This window comes from Parus major, chromosome 1 (genome assembly GCF_001522545.3).
Source record: "Parus major isolate Abel chromosome 1, Parus_major1.1, whole genome shotgun sequence".
Taxonomy (NCBI): Eukaryota; Metazoa; Chordata; class Aves; order Passeriformes; family Paridae; genus Parus; species Parus major.
In genome coordinates, this window is record NC_031768.1 from 21,866,534 (window position 1) to 21,877,113 (window position 10,580).

Below are 10,580 nucleotides of genomic sequence, written 5' to 3' on the forward strand. Positions count from 1 at the left end.
TGTAGAGAATCTTTACTATCCCAGCTGTGTTGCAGAACAGTATGCTACGCTAGCTTTGCACTAGCTTACACAGAAATCTATCTTTTATAACTTAAATGTGGCCTTATTGCCTGTCACAGATTGCATGAGCTCTCATAAACCAACACTTATACAGCTGGAGGTAGAAAATGAAAATTTCTCATACATAATTGCAAAAGGGTTTGAGGAGTTTCAGCATTGTGCAAAATTTTGTATACCACCCACTGTCTTTGCAGTGGTAATATGTGAGCCAGAAAACCTTCTATAATATGTTTGAGTGATTTTAGACACAATTATCTTTAATCCCCCTCTTCCCCAACACTACAAAAAAACCTAAAAAATAAACAAAAAAATAAACAAACAAAAAACAACCCAGCAAATTGTGTTACTGCCAAGCTTATAGTGTAATCTGCAGGTTCATTTACTGTAACCAATACTTTTACACTGTCTAGAGAGAAAAGTCACAGGTGCAGTGATTTAATTACTGGTCAGTGATTTTGCATTGATTCAGTTAGCAACAACATGTCCTTTCCAGGAACTTTTTCAGAATGATTTTAAAGCCATTGTTCCAGCTGCCCTAGGTCAAGAGCTGAAAACCAAATTCAAAACGTCAAAGGCAGACACTCACATGAAGCAGAAAATTTGCATGAGAGATGTTAATGAATTTATTTATTTGGCAAAAAATTGACTGTGGCAGAGCACAGTGGACGAGAAAAAAGAGTTAAAGATGTCAGTTATTTAAATAGAATTCTATCAATATTCTTAAAAAATATTTTCTTCTTTTCTATAAAAAAAAAAATCATGAGAAAAACCATACTAAAAATTTATATTGCCTCAAACCTGAAAGAAACAGATGAGTGTCGTACCCTGGAAACACCAGTCTGGTTGGCAGTAACACATCATGGGATTCTTCTAGATACTACATCTGTAACAACCCTCTCCACATGCACACAAAAGAGGGCACAGCACCTCTTGAGGTCATAGGGAATATAAAGCTAAATCCTTTACAGAATTACTAGATAGAGCTAATAATAAGTTGTATCAGCTGTCTATTTCATTTTTCCAGTGTCATCTGAATATTTCTGATCCTTTCTGATTGGTTGGTTTGTTAATTGGTTTGGGTGTGTGCTTTTTCATTGTTGATGCTTTTTTGGTTTTTGTTTAATTTCTTTTCCGTTTAGGAGAATCAGTCTATCTTGGGAATTTGCATCAGTGAGTTCATTATGAAAACAGTCATCTTCTCTTCAACACTTTTTCATATTTCTACATGACACCTTGAATGGGTTCTCCCCAAAGTCGGTGTTTTATCACCACTCATAGCATGCAAACCTCTTTTATTCTAGAATGCACTTTTGCGCACTTCTGTTAAAATTTTGGGTTATGATGTGGAGCTCCTAAGCCATTAAATAGAACCTGAAACAATCAGTATTAAATTAGAAATGGTCTTTAGCTTACTTCAAAATTTGAATCACTTTCTATTGTCTATTGCTGATATTTTTTACATTGTGTTTAATGGGGATATTTAAGGACTTTTCAGGCTAAGCAAAACTTCCCAGGCTGATATCAAGCTAAAGTTTAGCCATAATTTTCCTGTCTATGCAAAGAATTCTCTCCTTTCCCCTCCAAATATATATATATATTTTTCCCCAGAAAGACTGGAATATCTTGCAATACATAAACTACAAAGACAAAAATAAAAGCAAGATGTTTTGTCTTTTTTGTCACCATTCAGAATAGGTTACCTGATAAACAGGATAATACAAGAGATTTTGGCCAAGATATCTAGAAACAATCTGTGTGTAGCAACACCTGATACCTTGTCAGATACTCCAGCCCTTGCTCCCTTTACTGGACTTCAGAGACTTGAAATTAAAAAGTTTTACCTCCCTTAATGTTAAAACCTTATTTCACACCTGCTTTTCAGCTTTATTAATAAGGATGCATCCCATCCTCTTAAAGTATGATGAGATTATTGAGTATGAAAAATTCCTTCAAAAAGGCTTCAGTGACACAGCAAGTAGTAATCTTTATAAATGACTAAATTCTGCCATAGGGTCATTGCATGTGCACTTATTATACTGGTAAAGCATTCAAGGAAATAAGTTTGATTGAGGTAAGAATTCTGCTGAGCTTCTTTTTGTAACAGCATTGTTGAAGCCTGGTTTGTTCTTGAGCTAGAACCTGGAGCAGATTAACTGCCATACTAGAGTAAATTTTTAAGAGATGTAGTCATAATTGGCTTTAGAAGTTATGATGAAGACATAAACAGGCTTTTTATTACTAAAGTAAAATATGCACTAGATGGAATCAGTATATATAAACTGCATGGGTAAATAGCATGCTTGGGGTTATTATGGAAATGCAAAAGGTGAATAAAGTGTATGTGAATATATATTATATAATATAGGGGTGTTTATATGGTACAGTGATTTTTTTTTTTTTTTAAGCATTGAGGTTTTTTTAACTTAATGCCTAAATAAAAAGGCCTGTTATGACCTTGTGTAGATTTTAGAAATCATTTTGCAAAATGTTTTACATATACACATAATTAACTTAATGAATCAAATTTACTGTTCCATCTCAGAGGGACACTGAAAATTCACCTCTGAATAAGTGAAGTGTTTTAAATGCTGTTCCATTTATAGTTTCTTTATGGATTTAAGGCCAATGAATGAGGCACCATGACACAAAATAGCCATTTGACTAACTGCCAATATTTGAGGCTGGAAATGTACAATAATTTTGCTAGGAAAAATATATATATTTAAAACAGAATGACTCTTAAAGTTGAAAATGCTGTCTTTTCTTTTTTTTTTTTTCTTTTTTCTTTTTTATTATTTTTTATTTCATATGATCTGGTGCTTCCCAATCTTGAAAATGTAATGTATGTTTCAGCTGGGCTTTATCAATAATAGGTGTTAGCAATGACCTAAAAGTTGTCCTTAAAATTAAGTTTGTCTATTGCTGAACTAAGCTATGATGATCTGGAGACAAGATGCAGCTTTGGGGATACTGCACATAAAAGTAACCTACTTTAGGGCTCTAAATATCTTTCCATAATGCGTTATTTTTCAAATTTTGTCAGCTTGTTAGGTACAAGTCAGAAGAGGAAAAATGTGTGACTTCAACAGAAATGATTGGGTGTTTCAAATGTGTGTAATTTGTACCAAAAAAAAAAATATTTTAAAAGGTTTAGAGTGGATACTCTGCTTTCAGCAAATGTGAGTTTTTGCCTGATCTACCATAAAAAAATCTGCATTCCCTACAGGTGGCCAGAGTCTTAATTAAAATAAAAATAATTGGAAGCAAACCTTTCTAAGAGAAAGGTTGATGAGAGTGACCATACTGCTTTTTCAAAAGCTAAAAATTGTCAGGAATTTTAAACATATTTTCTGTAAATATTTGAAGTTAATTTACAGACATTTTAGCAATTATCTAATAAAACCTGATTTTGTTTTATCAAAGATTTTTCTTTAAATGAAGTTGAAAATAATATGTGTAGAATAAAAGAAAATTCAGATTTTTGTATAATAAAAAAATTTAAAATCAGAATTTAAAATTGTTGCCCAGTCAGTTCTGTTTTTAGTAACAACTTAACTAGCTATAAGATGCATAAAGTAAGTAATCTAATAGAGACACTGATTTCACCATCTTACGCTTTAAATGAGATCCATCAAGTTTTTGTTTGTTTTGCTTGCTCTTTCTAAACAATTTTTAGGCTTATTTTAACTGCATTTCAGATATACCTTCCCCAGATTTACACTCAGTTTTAATTTGTAGATTTTACCAGTTGTCAGTTGTACCTACTTAGCAGTAAAATTTCTGTTAAAAATGCTTTAAAATGCTTTTTATTTGATACTCTTTTCTGCTATGTGCATGTACTGAATGTGAATATGTGCTGCAGCATGATTCAACTCCTGCAGAACCATCAGCTCACATCTATAACACTGAGCTCACTTTTTGTATAATGTGTAAGTAGTTTATAGTCAAAACACATTCTCCAAAGCCACTCATTCAACTTTCAAGACTGGCTAAAACTTTTTTATTTAAAAGTAAAAAAAAAAAAATGTATTGTATTAATGAAATTCTGTAAATCTACCAATCACTTTAAATATTTTTTTTCCTTGGGACTAGATCTAGAAACTAATTTTCAGAACTGTTAATTTAGATTGCTTCTATTCATTCAAGTCTCAGCATTTTTTAAATTTTATTGTTTTATGCAATGTGAGCAGGCAAGAGCTGTACTTTGCACTTTCAACAATCATGCTTTTACTTAATTTGTTTTGCTGGTTGGATTGTCTTCTTTCCTTCTGTACAATAATAATATTTAGAAACAACTACTAGCAAATGAATCCCCAGGCTTAAATAGAATCAGTGGAATACAAATTAGTATTTTCTTTCTTCTGTTTTAAACAGAAAGGTCAGTTGATTTGCTCTCATTCCCCTTACAAACATAGATATAGCTGTGGGTATCTTCACAGCACAAGGGCAGCAGCACAACGTGACATTACAGCAGAGCTTGCTGCAGACCTTTCATTTCAACAAGAGCCAGCTGTTTGATTATTCATGTTCTCCCAATTCAGAAGCCAAGAGGAATTATATTCTGAGGGTTAAGCACCACCAGAAGAGCACTTATGGAGAGATGGGTATTTACTGACAATAATGCCCTCAGTAAGTACTGTCCTGCTTTGATTAGACATAAACAGAAGGAGTTAAAAGTGGATTTTAAAGCCTGACATATGAAGAAGAAAATGAAATTTAGAGATACAATGAAAGAGCCAATGCACTTAGGGCTCAGGCCATCTAAGGAAATTGAGATTAACAATAGATGTGAATTGATGAATTCACATCTCTTCATTTTTGTCAACATAGTCAAAGTTTTGGATTACAAGATGCTATTCAATGTTATTTATCACCTCATAATACTATTATTTTTCACCTATGTAGGACATTTAATTAACTTTCAAGTGCTTCATTATCTTTTTCAGTCTCACAGCATATCTGATATTCAGACAAATAATCTTATTTTGTAGATCTTGAGTGATCTAAGGAAGGATGTCACTTGAGGTAAGAAAATACATGAAAGAGAGGAGATGGGAAAGAGTCATAGAAATAGTAGAGTCATTATATTTTGTAATACATTTAGTGAATAAATGATGGTTTTAATGTATTCTACTCCATTCATAGGATCCTATCTTATAGTGAGAAGTTGTATAGAAATCCTAAATAAATGAACAGAAAAAAAAGAAGGAAAATAAAAAGAGGTTTACCCTAATTATGTATTAGACTTCCAAGTATTAACAAATATATAATATGCAAAGTAAGACTAGCCCTGCAACTATGCAGTCAAATTAGACCATTTATCAAAAATAATGTCTTAAAAATGAGGAAAAAATGGGGGAAAAAAAGCATCACTAATTCTAAACTGAAAAGAAATTGTATCATCTGCAAACATGAGGTACATATGTAAATGAATGTGTATGTGCAGGTCCATTTAATCTCTTTATAAATGGGCACAATAAACAATACCAATAAAACAAGATTGAATGATCCTTCTCTGCTCTGTAGAGCACTTGGGTCTGCTACTACTTGGTGAAGAATATTCTTGAACCACAAGGTTTCATTGGGTCCAAATTAATAGTAGTGGCTGAATGTGATTGCTTCATCTTTTGACCCAAACAAGTGTCTGAATCATAGTTTGTAGGAATGTATTTATTAGTATGAATATGTTATAGCAAATTTGTTATAGCAAATCAGCTCAAAACTGGCTTATACACAACAGAAGAATGAAAAATAATTATTGTAATGTAAGAACAGTAGAGGTAAACTTAAGAGATATGTCAGAAGTGGATGTTATAACATTTTTTTAAATGCAATTTAAAATTATTGACATGACTCATGGCATTTTGAAGGGGACGAATTCCAATATAGAGACAAAGATGAGTTTCTATTGTGTGCCCAAAACTAGAAACTGAAAGCTTCAGATCCAGTTTTACACCTCAAAATCAGATCTGCAGTAAGATTCCACTATTCAGCTTCATATTATTAAACTGGGTTCTCCCATGTTCTTTTTGACCTTTCAACTCAGGATTCTTTTATTTCACCACAGTAACATTGTCAAATGAAAGTAAAATTCAATTAGTTTAAGGAAGTACTGAAGAAGTACTCTAGAAAAATATGCTGTTTTGCAGGGTAAATTAAGTAATGAAAACTCTGGTGGTCCCAGAGAAAATTATTTTTTTTTCTTTATTTTTTTCCTCTTCTCTTCAGTAAGCTCCATAATTAATCCATAACTGCCATGGTGTGTTGATCTTGGTCAGCTGCCAGATGCCCACCCAGCCATTCTTTCATTATCCCCACTCAGAATAGAAACTAAGGTGTAAAACTCATAGTTCTAGGTAAAAACAGAGAGATTCTATTCCAATTAACATCACAGGCAAAATATAGTTGATTTTGGGAAAACTCACTCATCTCAAATCTACGTTAGAGACTAGATTATCAGTGTCTCTTCAGGGTGTAATTTTCTGGTGTAATATGCATCAATGTATGTGGAATATCTATTGAAAATTGTGGAAAACTGACACAGGTAATAGAGTAAAGGGATATAAATAAAATATTCAGACTGATAGACTTTAGAAAGAGAACTCAGTGCCTAAATTCAAAAATTAATGCCACAGTGTAAATTTCATTGAAAGAAAGGCATTTCCAGATTGCTGGTTGTACTCCTGTTTGCAGCAGGGAGAAGAGTTTAATGAGTAGATCTTATAAGGAAAATATCGACTTTCTGTGGGGATTTCAATATATAAAATTAATCAGGAATAAACTTACAGTAATTTCTAAGGCACAAATATATCTTTTGTTCAATAGAAGTCTTAAGAAGATTTTGTTTTAAAATTTATTTCACATACATAAGTAAGGACAGAGATTCCAATGAAAATTATGGAATATGAAACAGAAGGCATTTGGTGATAATACATAGAAGAGGAAAAAACGGTTTTACATATTTCATTAACCCACATGTATATATCAAAATGTATATATAGTATTGTGTTTGGACTTCGGGTCCTATTCATCTTGAGATATTTTATAATTGTAGGATCTGAGTATGCATGGATTTCAAAAAGAAACAAATAAAAATATCTATCAAAACTATGAGGAAAAATAATATAGATCATATAGATAATATAGAATATAATGAAAAAGAGATATATAGCTTTAAACATGAAAGAAAGGATTTTTTAAAGAAACATCATAAAGACTGCAAAAATTTAAAAGAGACATAGGAAATACCCAGAAAGAACACAAGCTGGGCTGGAAAGTAAAATAAAACTCATCAAGAAGGGAACATAGAAAGGGAAAAATATAAAATGGAAACAACTAAATATGGATAGAAGAGAGAAAATAATAAAAACATAATCCTTCAGAAAGGTTCATAAAGAAAAGAAAAACAAGGAAAATTCTTTCATGTAGATTATATATGCTTAGAGATAACACAGACAGCAAAATAAAGAAAAGAAAAAAATGAAAAAAGTACAGAAAAGAATGTTTGTATTCATTGCAAAGAGCTAACCCTAGGGGTCCCAGAAGGGTCTATGCAGTAACCTATGATATTCACTGTATTTATATAAGAGAGTGAATAATGACCTGCCAAATATTACAGTTGAGAAACATTTTTCAAAGTGAAAAATAGAGGTGAATACAAAATATTGCATAAGGAACTCATTGTATTCAGTGATAAAAAATATCAATGATAATTCAGTGTTCATAAATTCAGTGTAAAGTACAGATGTAACTATCACCCTAACTGAAGAGACAGTGATGGCCTTTGAATTAGGGATTACCATTCTCAAACCTCATCTTAAAACACTTCTAAATAGGCAAATATATTGTCAAAAAATAAGAGAAAAGGAGTATAGAATGAAAATAAACAAAGAAAAAATATACTGTCATAGAAATGGACGGTATACTCCGTGCTAAATAAAATGTGTTAATTAGCCATCTCAATTTAAAAAAAACCCAAAAAATATAACAGGTTTAAATAAAGTTCTGAGAAGGATGAAAAGGATGATCAGAAGCATGAAATGACTTACCTACAAAGTGGCACTGTGGAAAAAAATATTTCTGAGTTTAAAAAGAAACAATCCATAGAAGATAAGATGAAGGTCCATAAAATTGTGAATGGTTTGAAGAAAGTAAATAAAAATGTGATACTCACTTTTTATCATCATATATAAAAAGAAGAAAAAATACAGAAATCATTTGGTGTTGCATTAATGGTATAGGAATTTGGCAGAAAATAACCCCCCTTTTTATTCCAGCTGCTCCTCAGCAATCGGAGGGGCTGGTCATGGCTGGGTTTAGTTTCTGATTACAGACAATTTAGAATTACAGTGAGAACAGATGCATGAATAGTGCAGTTTTTTAATCTAATACAATGGGTCTGATTGCATTCAATAAGGACTTGCAGAATCCAGATTTGTGGATCCAGATTTGTTTCTTGAAACATCAGGAGAACATGTTCAGGATTGCTAGTGATAAATCCACTTACTGCTGAGTATTAGTATCTGGTGCAACAGAAAGTATAGTAAGAGAGATCTAATAGGTCTAAATATATATATATATTAGTCTGTAAAAAGCAATTTTTAATGTATTATGAGAAATTGGAATGCTGTGGGAAAAAAGAGTTGGAAGAAAGCAGGAAATTGTGCAGTTCTAGTGTGCTCAATAAAACTTCTTTTAGTGTTTTTAAATAATAGGAAAATTACCTAAGGTAGATGGATACTATAGCAAATGTTTCATTAATTCTTCAGAAATATTAAAATTATTTAGACAATGAAACTAATCTGATTGCAACAGATCAATGTTTTGACTGTGTTATTAAAACTTATATCTGGTCTTTTTTATAAATTAAATACTGCAGCAATGATGGAGAGAAATCTCATCTTGGTCATTTCAAATATCTATGAATATAAGATTAAGCCATTATTACAAACACTTAAACACATATCCATATAAAAATCAAGCTTTTAATCACATAAAATTATACTCATCATACCATAAAAGCCAAAGGAATTGGGTTAGTTAAAACATGCAGTTACAACAGCTTGACCTTCAGATTTTGACTTGTAAAATGATGAAATAAACAGTGCCTTTGTCATTTAAAAGCTTATAAAAAGCATAATAAAGTACCAAATTATTAAAAAATTATCCTCCATTGGGTTTTTTACTGATCTTCATTTACTTGAACAGTTTATTTAATCTGCTTAATTTAGTAACAATATGTCAGATGTATTTCTGCTGCTGAAGGTCATCCAGTCAAGCAACACCAACCTCAGAGGTAAAAATCTCTTGGAAAATAAGATTTCATTGGTACAGTCAATAAACAAGCTGCCATCAATAAAACCAAAATACACTCTAATCAAAGAGAGACATGTGTTTATGCTTCCAAAAACTGTGGGTCATGCTCCTCTGGATGAAACATAAAACCTACCAGATGGTCGGAGCTGGCATAGGAAGAAGTGGGTTATTTCTTCAGTTCATAATACTGAAATTTGATCATTATGCTAAGCAAAATAGATACTTAAGCTTTTCTAATTCATTTTGTAGCACAGGGAGGCATACAACAGTTTGTGAAATCCTGCTCTAAGGATCTGCAATTAGACCAGATTATTTTACTAGAATGTAAAACACTTTGTCACCCCTCACATCCAAAGGAAAACTGTAAGATATTATGTTAGAAACAATTTTTTGAACACTTTTCCCCCCCCACCCCTTTTGCTTCCATTCCTGGATACCTACAAGGCTGTCCAGAAACAGAATATTTAGACGCTGGGCATTATGCCATGTACAATTTTCTTCTGGCTTTTATGCCTTCAAATTAATGACAGTACAATTAAAATCCCATGCCACAATAAAGAATGAAGTAAAACAAGGCAGCACATAAAGACAACAATGAAACAAAGAAAAATAACATTCAAACATTTCTGCCCATTTCCTTTGCTTACACTTGAAGGAAAACTGGAATCTCTCTCAGAGACTTTCTTATGGAAGGAATAGCCATGCTATTATAATGTTTATATTTGATGACTACAGAGGGGGGAATTCCTGATTCACTTCCTCACAGCTATTTAGACCCATCTGAGATGCTCCTGGGTAACCTGTCTCATCTCCATTTTTCTCCATGTCACATGCTACACATGGCTTTAGATTCTTGTACATGGGCAGCTGAACAGAAACCTCTCATAAATATTTACTCTGGTATTCTGACATTATTCTGGTATTTTTTCTTCTTCATGATTCTCTAGAGTCCAGTGCATATACTGACTAGAAGCTTCTTGAGTGTGATGGGAGCTAAGTCTCATATTTGCATGCATATTTACATCTTAAATGAGGTCCATAACAGAACTGCAAATTTCATACGTGGTTTGTAAGTCTTTCACCACAAGAAACTACTACAGTGAAAGAGAGAAACCACTTTCTTTGTGCAAGAAATTGCTAATGTATGTTTAGAAAACTGCATTTTTTATCAGTTCTGCCTAGCACAGAAGTTAGAACATTAGTGT